Source organism: Dasypus novemcinctus, chromosome 9 (genome assembly GCF_030445035.2).
Source record: "Dasypus novemcinctus isolate mDasNov1 chromosome 9, mDasNov1.1.hap2, whole genome shotgun sequence".
Classification (NCBI taxonomy): Eukaryota; Metazoa; Chordata; class Mammalia; order Cingulata; family Dasypodidae; genus Dasypus; species Dasypus novemcinctus.
Genome location: NC_080681.1, coordinates 63562577 through 63582248, shown reverse-complemented (window position 1 = coordinate 63582248; position 19672 = coordinate 63562577). Strand labels below are relative to the sequence as shown.

The following is a 19672-nucleotide window of genomic DNA, read 5'->3' as shown; positions in this document are numbered from 1 at the left end:
ATTGGAATTGTTCTGCATGATATTGCAATGACAGATACAGGCCATTTTATCAAAACTTATAAAATTTTATGGTGCAAAGTATAAACCTTGGTTAGTAGCAATGCTTCAGTATTTGTTTATCAATTGTAATAATTTTACCACACAAATGTAAGGTGTTTTTAATAGAGGAAAATGGGGGGGGGGGAGAATGGGTATATGGAAATCCTTTATACTTTCAATGTAACTTTTTGTAATCTAAAACTTCTTTAAAATGAAGTTTATTATATTAAATAATAAATATACCTTTTTAGGCAAAAAGAAAAATCATAAAAGAATCCTTAGATCTTTTATTCATATACCCTACTATTCTTTCTGGTGGTTTTGTAACTTTGAGAGATTTCTGAAGAAGGGGAAGACAATGAGATGGAGAGAAGTCAGAGATGAGAGAGGGAAAGTGAAATTCTTTCTGCTGTGTACTTACTCTTTGTTAAGTATTAAATTCAGGGTGTGCATATACTATTAAATCCATCATAAAATACACATTTTAAAATTTTAATATCTCTGAAAAGTGTTTTAAAGTCTTGGACTTGATGAATTATGCCTTGCTTAATTTGAGCACCAGCTTTAAGTTTTACTCATCAGCAATCTGTAGATCAGAAGAATTAAGTTTGCTTCAACTCACAAGTGGCAAAACCAGAATTCAGATCCCTAATTGGATAATTCAAAAGGCCATTAACATAAATCCAACAACATTGTTTCAAATTTTGGATAAAAACCCACCATTCATTATGACAAATTCAAGATCAAAATAATCTTAACAGGGTAGGGAAACCCAATGCAAACTAAATGAAACAAAAAGAAACCTTTTCTCATTATATGGCTAGGTTTGAAGACATGAACAAGTAAATAGTAGTGGGAGGGTCAGGGGTAGGAATTAGAAACATTTACTACAGTAGAACAGGTAGCAGGGCAGGATGGTGATTAAAACAGTCAACAGGGAAACGGACTTTGGCCCAGTGGTTAGGGCGTCCGTCTACCATATGGGAGGTCCACGGTTCAAACCCCGGGCCTCCTTGACCCGTGTGGAGCTGGCCATGCGCAGTGCTGATGCGCGCAAGGAGTGCCGTGCCACGCAAGGGTGTCCCCCGCGTGGGGGAGCCCCACGCGCAAGGAGTGCGCCCGTGAGGAAAAGCCGCCCAGCGTGAAAAGAAAGAGCAGCCTGCCCAGGAATGGCGCCGCCCACACTTCCCGTGCCGCTGACGACAACAGAAGCGGACAAAGAAACAAGACGCAGCAAATAGACACCAAGAACAGACAACCAGGGGAGGGGGGGAAATTAAATAAATAAATAAATAAATCTTTAAAAAAAAAAAACAAAAAACAGTCAACAGTCATGGGGTAAGGATGAAGGGAAATTTTGGACTCGTAACAGGCAATAGAAACTTGCTGTGACAGATGAGGAAAGTCTAGAAAGAGATAATAGGGTGTTTTGACAGACAGAGCCCATTAAGTGGAAAGTTCAGCACTGGCAGTATGTAAAGATACCAACAAAAGGTCTCGGAGATTTCTCACAACAGATAGCAGGTTCTCAGCAACAAGTCCATGGAAAAATTTAAGCTAATACTAGCAAATATTTTCACTTAGGGGCAAATGGTTTTGAGAGAAAATGAAGAACGTGATTTTTCTAGAATGGCACATGGGACAAAATCCTCAGGCTGGAAGATGCCAAGAAGGAGATAAAAGAGCCAGCAGTAACACAGTACAAAGAACCCTTGGCTGGATGTTAGACGCTCCAGCCCTGCTGTACTAATAAGAGGAAGAAGAGGACTCTACTAATTCTTATCCTGCACATTAAGGAGGTTAGCATGGAGGCAACAGTGGAGGTAGAGTGGGAACTACCCAGATTGCTGCTGGTCAAGTAACAGGAAATTCTACTTAAAGCAGTATGTGGGCATAGATTCCTTTTGGGGCTAAAGAGCTATGTAATGACTTTTCTTTGCAGGAGTCTTTGCAAGAGATTGGGTCAAAGTTGAACAGCCCTAAAAAAACCATACTCTCCATCCTTGCAGAGAACAGTTGATTAACATGAGCCAGAGAGAGTTCCCCTCAACCAATAGGTGACCAGTTATCTAAGAATATCTCTGTCCCCATTCTTCATTGCAACTCCTCTGAACTGAGAGGAGTTAGGCTTTGAAAGGAAATATGAAGAGGTAACACAGAATCAGACTATACACCCCACCTCACATGACCCTGACCCGGGAAGAGGAGTGAAAAAGCAAATGTTAAATGTCCAACCAGCCATGGGGGGAAGAGAAAAGCATCCATGAGATTGGAATTCTAAAGTAGCAAGAGTTTACTTCTACAAGTTCAAGAACTTGCAAAACTTTGGGATCTGCCCAGGATGTTATGTAAGTGTCAGTGGAAATGGCAATTCATCAAAGTATATTTGAAGAAACCAATTAGGAAAAAAAAAATGTTTTGTTAGTTTATACCCTGACATAATTGGAACTTTGCAATAAACTGGTTACACTAGTGTTACAAAGTTGTTCCACAGTATTAGACTATGAATATTTGGTTAAATATCTGAGTTTTCTGCATTGCTTTTATGGATTCAATTCCAGTACATTTGGCCAATTGGTCTTTAAATACATTCTGTTGCTTTCAACAAAATAATTCTTTTCTATTAGACATACAATTTGACCATGAATCTGATTTCTTAAGACATCCCTGAAAATGTCGCAAAGCATAGTCAACTCTTATCTGGGGACAGAATTTGACATGTTCATTTCCAAACTAGCCAAATCATGGTGTGCAAAAGAAAAGAGATACTGAATCAAAACTAATTTCAGCCACAAGAAAGGTGAAGCTTTCTGGAAAAACAAACAAACAAAAAATTCCACTGGTTTTGATTGCTGCATAGCCATTAATTTGCCCAATTCATTCTAGATTTGACTGTGAATCCTTGGACAACCTGTCCCCATCCCAGCCTCATCACGCACAGCAAGGTGAATTAAGAACAAATCGTGACCCTAGTCTCCAGCTTCAGCTATAAATTCTCTTGCTTTTAAGATTAAATGAAGCTTTGGACTTAAATTACTCTTTTTTTTATGCCATCCTGTCTACTTTACTTGCTTGAAGTTTATTCTTTCAACAAATAGCGAAGGCCATTAGGTGTACGAAGGCAAGTGCAGTGATTTGTTAGTGGTCTCAGCCTAACCTTTCCAGACGCTTGCCCATGCTGTGTCATTGGTGCCCACATTTAATCCTCTGGCATCGAACCAGTCTTATTCACTTTGGAAGGCCATGGGGACATTGATATAGAGTCAGTGCGTGTTTACCCCACCTAGTGTAGCAGTTATGTTCTAGGCAAGCAGAATAAGGCATATTCAGTTGGGAATGTGAATGGAATTTGATATAACTTTCTTTACAGAAGTGTGGGCAGGATTAAGGGAACTGACAAGGGATGTTGAGGAGCCTGGGGACTAACAAAAGTGGGAAGTGGTTACTACCTCTCGACCAGAAGGAATAGCAGAAGGAAACAAGGTCAATGTGGTATGTAGATATGGCCACCACCAGAATTACAGTACCAAGACAAGGAGGGAGCAAGAAGAGAAATGCACTGGCATCTCTCTCCTTTTGCCCATCTGTCTCCTGTTGGTGCCTCCATTAGCTGAACTCAATCAAAAGTCAGAGGACAAAAGAACCCAGGTGTCAACCTTTTGGATCACAGATGAGGCTGAGAAAGACAAAACTTTACCAGATTCTCCTGACTAGAAAATAGCAGAACTGAGAGCTACATCCAGGCCTTTTGATGCCAAATCCATTTTCCTTCTCACATACCATATAGTATGGATACAATGGATTAAATGTACCTATCATGCTTGCATTTATACAGTCAATCTCCATCCATCCATCCATCCATTCTTTCTCTAAACTTTCAGAATTTTCTTCTGAAACAAGGGATAGACATTCAGTTACTGAGCACTTCTCTGCCACATATGTTTTTGACCTTGAACAAGACTCATTAACTCATTGAGCCTTAGATTTTTCATCAGAAAATGAAAGAATTAGGCTAGCTTAAATAGTTTCAAATTTATTGTTTTAGCCACAGTAACTTTCTACAAATAAGATCCTACTCAGAAACTTAAACAAAATTAATGAAAGTGGAGTTATCTGGATGAAGCCTGGAGAAAAGACCTCCTAGAGTCTTGTTAAGTATTTTCCTGGTTCCCAATCCTGCCTTGGTTCTCTCTCAGGGGCCTCTGTGAAGTAGTTAGGCAACCATTGGGTCACTCCTGATTTCCAAGATCCAATCCAACTCTCTGAAAGTGAGTGGGACTGTAATGCTTTCCCCACACTGTGTAGACACATGAGCAGAGTGAGGGGTTCTGGCCATGTTTTCAGTAACAATTAATGACAGCATGCTAATTTGTGGAATCCGTGGATTTTTCCAAGCCTAAATTTGTGAGAAGCTGTCCTCTATGATTCTATTTTCTTTCTCGTCTATTTCCAAATTGCACCCTCATCCTCAAGTGCAGCTAATGATAAGGCTGTAAAATTGAAGGATGTAAGCATTTCCAAATCTAGACAGAAAATGGATTATATTTCTTCTGCTGTGACCCAGAAAAGGAAAATTTTAAGTTAAAAATTGCATTTCAGCTTCCAGAAAATGCAGTCCGGCCTAAGTGCTTTGTGTTTGTGTGCGTGTGTGTGTGTCATTTCATCTGGGCAACACAGAGATCAAATAAGCCCAATTAAAACTGGTGGGTTGCGTGTGGTGAGTTGGCCCATGGGCAGTGGCAATGCGTGCAGGGAGTGCCATGCCACACAGGGGTGTGGGGGGGTGCGCCCTGTGGGGAGAGCTGCCCAGCGCGAAGGGAGTGCAGCTTGCCCAAGGGTGGCACCGCACACATGGAGAGCTGACACAGCGAGATGGTGCAACAAAAAGAGACACAGATTCCGGGTGCCACTGACAGGAATGCAAGCAGACACAGGAGCACACAGCAAATGGACACGGGGGCAGGGAAGGGTAGAGAAATAAATTAAAACATTAAAAAATTAAAAAATAAATCTTAAAATAAAACTGGTGGGTTGGACTCTTCAGGTCAAGCACTGGCAAGAAGACTATTGTTGAAGAAGGTTATTGCATGACCATGCAGACACAGAATCAGACAAAAGGATACATATGGAAATGAACTTTATCCTCAATAATAAAAACGTTCGGCAGGAGCTCAGAGGGACTTCCAGTCACTATGACTGCAAGAGAATTGGAAATGAAAAACCAGAGACTACACATTTGCTTTGTGAGATTATAGAAACCTTTATTGTTTCTCTAGTTCATTATTTTTGTGATTCCTTGACAATTTTCCTATAGTTATTAGCGTGGAAACTCTTAAAACCAGAAAGACCTGACTACTTATTTTCCAAGGCAACAAGGAATTGGGAGCTAAGGGAGGTATACATCCAAGCCAGCTTTTGGGAGGAAAATAGCAAAGGGATAGTAGAAACTAGTTAATGACAGAACAACCTAAAATAAAAAGAAGAAGGTAGTACAGGAAAATTCTGGAGCCTCAAAGGTGATCTGGGGATAAGCATCCAAAAACTCACAACAAGATTTTAAGTCTTTTACTTACCATTGAGAGGTAGAAGGGAAGAATAGCTGATAACAAGAATGGTTCTTTTATTCCCTTCTACTTCAAAGCATTATAGCTTTAGATTAATATTCAGTACTTCTTTGTTCAGGCACTTTTCTTTTAGCCTCACCTTCCTTCCATTAGACTGAGAAAACATTTTACAGATTCCAAATTGTCTCTTTGTATGTTCCCATGGATGAAGTGGGAGACATACAGGAGCCTGGCATATTAACTTCCTCTTAATGCAGTATGAAGTTGAGCGGCTTTTAATGTAGATTTTAGTTATCAAGACTGATTACTGAAATTGCAAAGAAACCTTATGTGCTGCTTGCAGGCTAAGATAGATGATGACAGTGGAGCCTTTTGCATTATAAATTAGAATGGGTGCTGCATTTTGAGCCATCGCTCTTTCAGGTTCTTAATTTGTCTTTTTATCTGTGATTTATCCTTCCTCACTCACATTCTTAAACTACTTTTCCCCTGCTACTATTTCTTAATGGCATAGATTTGGATTTACTGTCACTGGTCTGACAAATTTAGAGCTTTAGAAAGGTACCTTAAAATTGTTGCTGAGAGCTTTCTGGGGATGGGTTAACAACATTGATTGGAGTTGATAGTCCCTTGAAGGAGAATAAGTTGAAAATGTTACCAGGGCTCCAGGGAATGTCATGAAGTTGATATCTTCATTTATTTCTCCAATTAAGCCCTGGCTATTCCTGTCTAAAGCAGTAAACACATTATTTTTTCCTGCTATTAGTAGTAGTAATAGTAATAATATTGATATAATAACTAATACTATGTCAGTTGGGGTTTTTGGTTTCTTACAAAATATATTGACATTGCTTAATTTAAACAATGAGAATGTATTAAAAAGCTATTGGGAACTCTTACAATTGTCATAAATCTCATGTGCCTGATCTAGTTTATATTTTTTAATGTTTATTCTGGTTACTGTGGGGAAAATAGATTACAGGAACCAAGAATGAAAGCAAGAGCAGTTAAGTGATTATTGAAAGAGTCCAGATAATGGTAGCTTGAATGAGGGTGGGAACTGGGAATGTGAACAAAAGTATACAGATATGGGATAGATGTTGGAAATAAAGCCATCAAACCTTGTTGATGAATCAGATGAGGGAAAGAGACGAATTAAGGACAATTCCTAGGTTTTTGGCTTGAGCAACTGGGCAGATGACAGTGCCATTATTGAGTTGGGAAAGACTGAAAGAGGAACAGATTTAGTTGGGAAAATAAAGAATTCTATTTTGGCTATGTAGAGTCTGAGATGGCTATTAGACTCCCATGTGTACACATTGAGTAGGTGTTGAATATAGGAGTTCCTGCAAACATTTATGTTACCCCTAAGGGCTTCTGAGTTTGTAACATGTATAGTATGTATGTTACGAGCACTGGCTTAGGAGTAAAAAGAAACTACTTTGTTTGAACCTAAGTTTTGTTGCTTACCAGCTCTCTGACCTTGGGCAGATTCTGAGGTTGTCTAGATCTCAGATCAGTCACATAACCAAGTTAAAATAGTATATACCTCACAGATTGATGGTAAAGTTTAAATAAGTCAATTTAAGCAGAGTTCTCAACAAAGTCCCTGGAAAAATATAAGTATGCAATATACAGTAAGTATTATTTATTGAACATCTTCTCTGGGGTATGCTCTTTGTATACATTATTTCACCTAATGCTGCCCAAACCCCTCCTATTAGCCCTGTCAACTAAATAATAGTCAGTATACAGGAGACTGAAAATAGATGGATGCAAACACCAATTTATTTGGACACTTTTTAAACAAATGTGTGCAACTTCACAGACTACTCTTGATTCATTAGTCTAGGAAGTCCTCATTTGACCTGAAATGTGTATCTCTCCACTGAAATCCAGATTCTTCTAACCAGCTGTCAATTTGACATAATCTTCTTAGATATCCATCATCCCAAGCTTATAAGATCCGATATTCACCTCAAATCCAAACCTGCTCCTTCTGCTATCTTCCTCATCTCAGTTCACAACAACTCTGGTCTCCTAATTGCTCAGGTGTCAAACTTTGAAGTCATCATTGATTCCTGTCTTATTCTCAAGTGCTTTATGAAGGTCTATATGATCTGACTTCCTGGTAGCCCTCTGTTCTCATCTGTTACTACTCTTCTAACTCATTTTGCTGCAGCAACACTGGCCTCCCTGCAGTTATTCAAAGGCCAGGCATGTTCTTGCCCTTGTGTCTTTGAACTTGCTATTTCCTCAGATATCTCAGATATACTCTCAGATACAGGTATTGCTAACTTTACTACCCTGTTTAAAAATTTTAGCTCTCCCCCAAACTCCTTTACTACTCCTCCCTTTGCCCTTTTTGAAAAAGAATCATACCATGTTGCCTCTGGAGCCATAAAGTTTATTTCTCCTCCAAATATTTTAGTCATCCTGAGAAGTACTGTACCCACTGAAGACAGTTTGTCTGGGGTCAGAGCCTTCACCCAGTAAAAGTCCACTGTTCCTCTACTGAAATCATGGCATCAATTAGTCAGCTGCAATTCATATACCTTACCACAGTAGGTAAACAGTTTGGGCTTTATTTGTCTCAGGCAGTCAGAACCTTCTATCACTCAATGGTGTCACCAAAGACTCAGGATCCTTTTATCTTATTTTCCACTATCCTGGTGTTTTTCACTCAGGGCCATAAAATTGATACTGATTGTCCAAGCATTGAATTCCCTGTTCCAGGCAGAAAAAAAGGAAATGGCAGTGAACAATGGATAAAGGGTTCTAGTGTTTTAGTAAGGGTTCTCCAAAGAAATAGAACAGATATGTATATGTATATGTATATATGCATATAATATTGTTTTCCTGATCCATGCTTCCTTTATTCCATCACCAACCACTATGCTGCATCCAAGCATGTAAGAAAGAGAGGTGTTATTTTAGGAACTGGCTCACCCAATCAAGAGGATTGGCAAGTCCAAATTCCAAAAAGCAAGCTGCAAGCCAGAAACTCTAAGGTGAAGTTGAATCAATTCCCCCAGGAGAAGCTGGCTGACTGAAATAGAGACTGGAATGGTTAATTCTTTCTGCTTTCTGAAATCCTCAGTTCTGGCTTTTAAGATCCCTGGATGAGGAGACTCCCCACATTGCTGCAGGCAGTCTTCTTTGTGGATTGTAGATGTAATCAGCTGTAAATGCAATAAACTGATTATAGATGCAAATTCATCTATTAATACAAAATACCTCCACTGTAACAAGCAGGCAGTGCTTGCTTGACCAAACAACCAGACACCATAACCTAACCAAGTTGACACATGAACCTAACTATCACACTAACATAGTAAAGTTTTGTTTTCAATAGGTCGAACTATTTGAAATGACTGATTTTCAACTATTTTTAACCTACATAAATGGCAATTTCATGTGATTCGACATAATATCTTAGAAGGAACACCTTCCTCAGAGCCCTCCATCTATATCTCCTTGGCCAAAACTGAGCCCCTTGACCACTCTTAGCTGCAAGGCAAAGTAGTAGACAAAGATTGTGTGAGCCTTTGGGACTTCCAGGTCAGTGCCTACCATACACGTTTTGGGCTCCTCCTGAGTTACTAATATTCCAAGACTCTGTTCAGTCCCCTGGCTTTTGGTCTCTTCCCCACCCCCACCAGATTCTCTCTTCTGGGAGGCCAGAACTCTTTAGCAGATCCAGGGGTTCTTAACTCTTTGCTAAATTTCTAGTCCACACCACAGTGGCTCCAGGGCACATGAGAATTTTCCGGTACATTATGTGATAACTACAGATGTTGGGAATTACATTTCAGAGAATGGAGAAGGTGATGACACAACCTCAGCCTGTTGTCTAAATAAACTATACTGTCACTTCTTACATGGCAAGCAAACTGCAGAGATGAAAATCTAAATCTTTATACATATTATTTAATTCTCATAATAAGTCTTTGAGATGTCACTCCTACCACTGTTGTACAGATGAGGAGACTAAGTCTCGAGGGAGGTTAAATCAAAGGCCATTTACCAAAAAAAAATCAAAGCTTCTATTCAGACCCATGTCTGCCTCAATCCAAAGCCTGTGCCTAACCCATTACATTAAACTGCTTCTAAATTGACCTTTCCCAGAGCAATCATCTCCCACCATCTGTAGGACCCCCTAAGTCACTCCAACTATTTTTTCATGGAGTTGACCACACAGGGAAGTTTTAGCACTCTCTAGGCATCCACTACTATAGTTAGTGTTGCTGAATTCTTCCTTATTCCTGTAATTTCCATCCCCCACTCTAAACCCTTGTTCGCACAAGGGTTTGGATTTGCAGAAATGTCATAAAGGATATTTTAGAAAGTAAGAATAGCATAAGCAAAGACAGGTAAATATAACTCCGGGGAGAGTGCATAATTCAACTTAGTTAAAGTGTAGGTAAGCGATGGTGGCACGTAAATTTAGAAGACTGAGTTCAAATTATACTTTCAGGGCCTTGACTGACAGGCAGAGGAGCTTGAAACATTCTTCTGTCTTCAGTGATGTATTAGAGATTTTAGCAGAGGAGAGTTAAATTACACTTTGTGTTAAAATCTTTAAAAAGGAAGAAAAGGAAGAAATGTGAAAAGTATCTCGATCACCAAAAAGACATGATAATCCTATTGCAGAGATTGCTATGGGAGACTTGAGACATTTGTGTTCTTTTTTTTTTTTTCTTTTCAAAGAACGCAATGAGGCTTTCTTTGTGCAACAGAAGAACTGTTAACCTAAAAACAGACAAAAAAGAAAATCAACTATCCCCAAACTCAATTTTCCCAATGAGAGTAAAAGTTGCTGCTACTTGGTTTAATTAAGGCATAACCTTAAGCATCTCCCAGTTCTATATTAAAATAGTTCTTCAATTGTAAAACCTGCATGGAAAATGGAATGAGTATGATTAATTCCTTGTCTAGAGTATAATGGTCATACTTCAAAAGAGAATGATAAAATATATTGAAGAAGTTAAGTGACTCATTTATAAAATCAAGAAGCAAACATGCAAGAACCTCAGCTAGGCTGCTTAAGATGATGGCTTATATTTGCCCAACTAATGCCACATTATTGAGGTGGCACAGGACACAATAAATCCATCTGTGAGTCAGAAGTCTGTGAGTCAGAAACACCGTGTGAAAAGCCCTCTGTCCTTTTGATTACTGAAACTGATGTTTGGGTTTGACTGGGTAATTTACCAGTAAGTTAAAATAATTGAGTATAAAAGAGGAAATTCATGTTGAGAAAATTGGTTGTGAGAAAATACAATGAGGAAATGGGATTATTGATAGAGCTGAGAAGAAATATTCAGAGAGGTGGCTGTCAAATAAATAAGCCCTTCACATCCCTTGTTTAACTGTTTGTGAGTCAGTGAAAGAATATGAATGTAAGAGAAGCAACTGAAAGGAAAAGAATGCTTTGTAAATACTTTTTCTCAAGTATTTAGATCCAGAGGCAATAATTGTTTCTGCTGTTGAAAAGATAGATTTGTAAAGTAACAATGTCTTTTTCAAAATAAGGAGTCATGAAAAGGAAATGATACCTGAAGAGGAAAATGCACTCATACTGGTTAAAAAGTGAGGGCTTCTCTGTCCACTTCAAAACACTACTCTCTCCCTCTTTTGAAAGGATTGCACTGAAAAGGAAAGCTGAAGCCTGTTATGCTTTGAGCTTTTCACTTTCCAAATGAGGGCCAGGTGTGAGGTAAAGGATCTTCACAGTTCTCTGGGGATACTGAAATGGTGACGTCATCCACCCAACCTGACTGTCCCACCTTTCCTGGGCCTTTGAGAATGAAAAGGAACACTACCCAGCCTCAGGAAGGGCAAGTTGTGACCTGCTCAGAAGTATTGGGTTTAGATTACGGGAAGATTAAATTTCTGAAAATAAATAGCAAAGAACAGTGAAGCTTGGAGACTTTGCTTGAGCTCTAATGGAATCATGATACCATTTATTTTTGGAATGTTGATGCTTCTAAAACTCTTCAGATGCAAAATCAATGCTAGATAGTTTTTTAGAAATTAGATGTATTTTAAATGAAATTACCAACAGAGCTGAGAGCAATGATGCATGAAACCATCGCAGATGCAGTACCTCGAATATACCGGAAAGCATAGGCTGGGTTCGTCTCTGAAGGCACCTGGCATCTTTATCACATTTTCAAACCCTTCCCCTTAATACTGTCTTTGCTTTTCTCGAAGTTTTTGTTGTGTTAACCTTGTCTATCCATCTAGGTTATGAGCCCTGTGATCATTCATCATATTCCTCCTGTAGTTCCCATAGTTTTAAACACATTATAGAGTCACTGGTGAATAGACAGTATTTTATGCCATAATAATAAAAGCCATGATAAAGTAACTTAGGAAATGAATATAGATAGAGAAGAAAGAGGACTGAGAACTGAGCCCAGCTACATGCCAATATTTGTTGTTTGGAAAAAGGTTAAAGGACCTAGGAAAGCCAATGAGCTAAGAGGAGAACCCGCAGAAGACTCTATCTTAAAAGACAAATGAAGAGAAGTGTGCCAAATACTCCTGATAGATTGAGAAGGATGATGAGTAAGAATTGACTGTTGGTTTTGGCAGGATGTAGGATACCAATGCTCATAGAGAAGGAGTTACTATGAAGTGCTATGGGCCAGATCCTTATTTAGTGTGTTGAAATGAAAATTGATGTTCAAGAAATGGAGCCAGGGAAGTGGACTTGGCCCAGTGGTTAGGGCGTCCGTCTACCATATGGGAGGTCTGCGGTTCAAACCCCGGGCCTCCTTGACCCGTGTGGAGCTGGCCCATGCGCAGTGCTGATGCACGCGAGGAGTGCCCTGCCACGCAGGGGTGTCCCCCGCGTAGGGGAGCCCCACGCTCAAGGAGCGTGCCCCGTGTGGAGAGCTGCCCAGCATGAAGGAAAGTGCAGCCTGCCCGAGAATGGTGCCGCACACACGGAGAGCTGACACAACAAAAAGAAACACAGATTCACATCTATCTGATAAGGATAGAAGCGGTCACAGAAGAGCACACAAAGAATGGACACAGAGAGCAGACACCGGGGGGGGGGGGGGGGGGATAAATAAATAAATCTTAAAAAAAAAAGAAATGGAGACAGCAAGGAAAGACAACTTTTTGAAGACCTTTCTTTAAAAAAGAGTGCAAAATGGGGCAATAGGTGGTGGGTGGCATGGAGTAATAACAAGTACTTTTATAAAACAGCTTTATTGTGGTACAAGTGGCATGCAAAAGAATGGGCTTTTAAAGTGTACAATTTGGACATTCATGAAACCATCACCACATTCAAATAATGAACATATCCATCAAACCCAAAAGTCTCCTTTGTAATCCCTTCTACCCCTCTCTATTATTCCCTCCCTTCTCTGGGAAACAACTGATCTGCTTTCTGTCACTGTACATCAGTTTTATTTTCTAGAATTTCATATAAATGGAATCAAATAGTATATGTATTTTTACCTACCTTCTTTCACTCAGCATAATTATTTTGGAATTCATCCACGTTGCTGGTATGGATAGTTCATTGCTTTGCATTGTTTACTGGTATTCCATTGTATGGAGATGGCATAACTTGTTTGTCCATTCTCCCACTGGTGGACATTTGGGTTGTTTCCAATTTGGGGCTATATTATAGCTGCAATGAATTTTCTACATAAACAATTATATCCTCTGTGAATAAAGACAATTTTACTCCTGCATTTCTGATGTGGATGCCTTTTACATCTTAGTCTTGCCTTATTGCAGTAATTAGAACCTCCAGGAAAATGTTGAATAGATGTGATAAGAACATTCTCATCTTGTCCCTGGTCTTAGGGGAAAAGCATTCAGTCTTTCACCATCAAATCTGATGTTAGCTGTAGGTTTTGTGTAGATGAACTTTAGCTGGTTGAGAATGTTCCCTTCCATTTAATTAGATTTCCCTCTAAGTAATATTTTAGCTGCATCCCACAAATAATGATATGTGGTCTTTTTTCATTTTCATTCCATTCAGAACACTTTCTAATTCCTCTTTTGATTTCATTTTTTACCCACGAATTATCCATAATGTGTTTAGTTGCCAAATATTAGGACCTTTTCCAGAGATCTTTGTGTTACTGATTTCTAATTTAATTCTACTATGATTAGAGAAGATTCTTAGACTGACTTGGATTTTTTAAAACTTTTTGAGACCAGAATATGATTGATCTTGGTAAATGTTCTGTGTATACTTGAAAAGAATATGTATTCAGCTGTTAGGTGGATTTTTCTATAAATGTCAATTAGATCACATTGATAGTGTTGTTCAATCTTCTATATCCTTAGCAGATTTCTGTCAATTTTTTCTATCAACTATTAAAGCTATAATTTTCCATTTCTCCTTTCAGTTTTGCAAATTTTTACTTTGTATATTTAGAAACACTGTTATTAGATGCATAAACATTTAGTTACATCCTCTTTATGAATTGAGTTCCTTATCATTATGAAACAACCTTCTTTATTCCTAGCAATAGTTGTTTGCTCTGAAGTCTACTTTTTATATTAATACAGCCATTCAGGATCTCTTTTTTTTAACCATGTTGTTAAAATTATTTTTTATTGTGATAATATATATACAACACAAAATACCCATTTTAACCACTTTCAAGTATACATTTCATGGTATTAATTACATTCACAATGTTGTGCTACCATCACCACATCAACTACCAAAATATTTTCACCATTTAAAAATATTAGTTACCTTCACAATGTTGTGCTTTTTTGAGATGAGGTAACTTCAGCCACCTACCAGGACTTAAATGACATGGTCTCCACAGGAAGGTAGTTAAATGGCAGGCAGTCCTTCTAAACAAAAGTGTCCACTGCAGTGGCCATCCAGTTAAAAATCCTTTCCCATCTCCCACTTAAATTACAGATGAAGACACTGAGTTGTAGAGGGGAGAATTGGCTTCTTCTCATGGCCATGACCAAAGCAAATGTTTTTCATTTTCCTTGTGCCCACACCCATTAATTGATAGTAACTGGAGGAAGTACTCTGTTAGGGGTTCTTGTGGCTCTGTCTGGTTGGGGAGGAATGGATGCCATGGTTGCTTTGCTGTTTTACTGCATTCAACTTCCCCAGTAAGGCATTTAAACAAAAGCACAGCTGTTTCCCTCTGAGATTCCTGAGGCTGTCTCCTCTCTAGCCTTACATCGATCTCTTTTGATTAATGTTACCATGACATACCTTCTTCACTTTTTTCCCTTTTAACCTATGTGTGTTTTTATAGTTAAAGTACCTTATTATAGATAACATACAGTATGTTCTTGATTTTTTGATCATTCTAAAATGTCTGACTTTTAGTTATGCTATTGAGGCTATTTAAATATAAAGAGATTATTGACAAGGTCAGTTTAAAACTATAACCTTTCTATTTATTTTCTTTTTGTCCTATCTATTCATTACATGCTTTTCTCTTTTTCTCTGCTTTGTTTTGGATAATTAACTATTTTATGCTTCCATTTTATCCCCTATGTTAGCTATTAACTATCATTCTTTTTTTAAATTTTATTACTTCAGTAATAAAAAAATAACACTATAAAATAAATTTGTAGTGTAATTTTTAGCTTATTTCAGTCTAACTTCAAACAGTATACCAATTTGCTTATAGTAAAAAATCTTTCCACAGCATAATTTTATTTCTCCCCTCTTTGCCTTTGTGCTCTTGTTGTCATATGTTTTACTTCTACGTATGTTATAAACTCCGCAATACATTGTTATTATCTTTTGCTTTATAGTCAATTATCTTTTAAAAAGATTGCAGTAACAAGAAAAAAAACCACAAAACTATTCATTTGTGTAGATCAGATTTCCATCTGGTATCATTTTCCTTCTTCTTGAAGTATTTCCTTTAATGTTTCTTGCACTGCAAGTCTGCTGGTGATGAATTCTTTCAACTTGCATGTGTTTGATGGAAATCTTTTTAATTATTTTTGTTTGTGGGTTGTTTTTTTTCAGATTAAAATATTTTAATCTAATTGTTTGCTAATGTGTAAAATATAAAATGATGATGCAGGAATGAGTAAGACAGGATAGGATTCAGAGCAGAGGAGTTAGCTTCAGATAAAATCATGGAAATGTATCTGTAGTAACAAGAGAGAGAACAGAGCAGATGTATATTTATATAGATATGAACAAGCTGATTGGTTCATTAGTGGACCAAACCAAACTGGTTTTAATTCCGGGTCCCATCATTCAATAGCTGACTGATTTTCAGCAAGTTATTAAAATCCTTTGAACTTTGGCTTTCACATCCACAAAAACAAGTTAATATCTTCCTCTCAGCAAAAGTATAACAATTAAACAAGGTAATGTATACCAAACACAACATCTTATCTGGCATATTATAAGTTCTCAATAACCTTGAGAAAAACTGTGTAGCTCTTTTTAAATTTACTGCATAAATAAAGAAGAAAAGATTCTGGCATCTCATTTTTCCACCTTTACTTACACTTCTCCTATTTCTTTCACCCCTCATTTCTTCCCAAAAGAACATATTTAAAATCTCAAAGCCAGGCTGTAATGCAGGTGCAGTGTTCATGGTTGATAACATTTGGAGACCAGACGTTTACTGATGTAAACACTGTTAAGTGCTATGTAGACCGGAGCCTGAGACATTGATTTCCAATCTTATGATTATTATTTGAGTTTATAGCAAACCATACAGCTACTCTTTCCACTCCTACCTCCACCAAAAAGGATATAAATGGCTTGCTCATTCAGGAGAATATAAATTCTTTTTAAAGTGCAAAGTTCTTGATATATTAAGTAATGGCATTTCAGAAACCTGGAACTGGAAATGCATCTTCTGTCATTTTCAACACCTACTTGAAGCTCTCTGACAAAGGTCAATAGCTTGTGAAATTTGATGTGAAAACCAGTCTTATTCTCTGAAATAAGCCCAGAGTAATAATCACAAGAAACACTTCAGACTTGTGATGTGTTTCTACATCAACTGTTATTTTAAAATTGAATTTCCTTAGGATGAGTTTGGGAGCCAGACCAGTGATAGGAAACAAACCCTTCTTGGATGAAGAAATATTTTTTAAAAGTAATAATAAGTTGGATCTGCTATACATCATTGAGGAATTACTGATGTTGAATATCCTCACACACTCCTTTAAGAATTCGTTAATCCATTGAACAGACATTTTCTCAGAACTTGTATGTGCCAGGCACCATGCCAGGCACCAGTAATACATGAGTAAACAAAACAGACGGCTCTTGTGGCACTTAGATTCTTTAGAGAGAGGGAGACAGTAAATAAATAAATAAATACATCAAGAAGTTATGGTAGGTACAAGGATGGAAAGATGTACCTGCTTAGATAAGTGAGTGACTTAAGCCAGTGCTTGAAGAATGAGAAGAAGGCAGCCATATGAAGAGTGGAGAAGAGAACAAGCAGAGAGCTAACATTTATTCACTCATTCAACAACTATTTACTGAGCACTTTTTATGAGCCAGGCATTGTTCTAAGAAAGGAGATGTATCCACGAACAAGATACATGTGCAAAATTGCTGAGGTGGGAAAGGACTTGGCATGTTTCTAGAACTGAAAGGGAGCCCCTGAGGCTGAATCATACTAAATTGAAGGAAGCGTGGTATAAAATGAAGTTGGAGGGGTAGCAGGGGCCAGATCATGTGGGGATTCATAATCCCTTTTGAGGAGCTTGAATTTTATTCTTTGTGCAATGACATGACTTGATTTTGTGTTAAAAGATCACTCTTGCTGTTATGTGGAGCAGAGTTTGGAGGACAGGGGGCAACTGGAAGCAGGGAACTCCACAGGGAGATTGTTCTAGTTCAGGTAAGAGATCTCAATTCCCTAAACCAAGTTGTGGCAGCAGAGACTGGAAAATGTATATAGATTTCTGATGTAGTTTTTAGGTAGAATGGACAGGACTGGGCCAACTGAGAAAGAAGGTGGGTGAAGAAGGAGGTACCATCAAGGATAATTCTGCTTTTTACAACTGAGTAGTTGGGGATTCCATTTACCACAGTGAGGAAGATAGATGGGGGTTGGGAGAGATTTAGACTAAACATTAAAAGAAATCCAAGTTTCCTTGCCCAATTTTAAACAATTAAATAAAAAGCAATTAAATCCGAAAATGAAATTCATTGGCTCATATAGTTAACATCTCCCCCATCAGTGTAGTATACAAACAGAAACTAAATGACCCCTTACCTGTGCTATTTTAGATAATTATTTCAAGCAGATTTTTAGGACTGATTTCCAGATGGTATATGAGTAGTTATCATCAAAGAAAGCAGCAATCTCTTGAAGCCCTTTCTGTTTGAATAAGTATAAGTTTTCCCAGACCAATCTCATTTCCCTACTTGAGGTGTAGTGCTAGAAACTGGCACCATATTTCTTAATAAATATTTTATTTAATGAATATATTTTATTATTGGCAGGGTTACTATGCTTATAAATCAGTATATTTATATTTTATTGTACAGAATTTGAATTTCTTTTATAATAGTCCCTAGAAAAGGTAGGGAATGTGACCAGGAAAATATTGAACTGGTAGGAAAATTTCTGTATCCAAAGTGTAGAATAATGGGACAGCATTAACACAAGGAAGTATGTTCTCAACCTTGATTTTATCCTTCATAATATCCACATACAAAGCACATCCAAATACAAAAGTATTCTCATCTGGGGACCCCTACCTTTCCCAAGAATCACTGTCATATAGCATGTGACTATTACTGTTAAGAATTGTCCTCCCCTTCCTGAGGATAATGTGGACAAAATTTGAGAGTGGGTCTGTGAAATTTCAGTCATAATTAGAAAACATAGAGAAACATGTGCTTACTTTGTAGCATATTCTTATTTCTGAAAAGCATATTTACTCTGGAAATAGATGGAGAGAGCATTTTGACAAATTGCTAGGACTAAAGTTCTTATAATTATGAGGTAGGATTGTTTAAATTTGATTCTGTTTTCCTTGTGCTTTAAGTTGTATATTAGGAACAATGCAATTTGAATTCATTGAAGGCTCATGCCAGAAAATGTTCCTAAGTATCTGAAATAAAATGTTTAAAAATAAGCCCTCATTTTACAATCTCATTAGAAAAATAAGTTGTTGGTATTATTTTCTGTTCACCCTTCCTTTAGTAAAATATTTACAAACTGAGAAAGGATTTCAGACAATAAATCAAAGAACTTGCAAGATAAAGCCCTCAGTTACATTAAATCTTTCTACCAGAATAACATCAAGAGTAACAGACGTGGCATTTCCATCTCTGACACCATTAACACCAAAGGATGAGAATGACCGCTGCCAGGGGAGATCATTTTCCTTCTCCTTTGGTTTTGTACTTTAAGAAAGGCATTCTAGCCCCTCTCGACAGGTGGCCGTCAGTGACAAAGCCTTGATTCTTTTGTATGGAGTTAACTTTTAGGGGGTGATTAGAGCAGAGGACAGGTAGTAACTTGGTGTTCCCACACCACTAATTATTCTTCCCATTGGAGAAGAATTCCTGTGCAGTCTATAATGGGCATCGAAGGGAGATTGTGAAAGTTCCTTGCTCCCGAACAGTTCGTTCCTTCATTTTCTCACTCATCAGACATTTATTAAGTTTCTACACTGTGACAGGACTGGGAATTAGAACTGGAGTAAAAATATGAAGAAGTCGTCTGTGTCCTTGAGGGACACAATTATGCTAGATAAGTGCTATGGTAGAACTACATAAATTGGTAGATCTCAATAGAGATACAGCTATATTGATCTATGGAGCAACTAATTCAGCTGAGAAAGGGAGCAGGGCTGAGGAAAAGATTAATCACTTGCTTAAAAAATGGCACCAAATTCAAACCCAAGTGTCATCTGACCCTATTCCTAGTCTATGTTTTAAAAAAGAGTATAGAAATAGAGATCAGAAAGATACCAGGGGTGAACTTTACCACTACATCCAATCAGAGCTCAACTAAAATGATGCCGTCTGAGAAAGATGGATGATATCCCCTAGTGTCTGCAGTAGATAGCAGGCCTGCTGGCCACTCAAACTAAAGCAGCACTCTTCTTCC

General features: G+C 37.9%; 1 protein-coding gene across 5 annotated transcripts in view; it reads left to right on the top strand.

Annotated features, from left to right (window-relative positions):
* The window catches only part of PDE4B (phosphodiesterase 4B), a 778920-nt gene that overhangs the window by 582695 nt on the left and 176553 nt on the right, over nucleotides 1-19672 (top strand). The gene's annotated exons all lie outside the window — the stretch shown is intronic.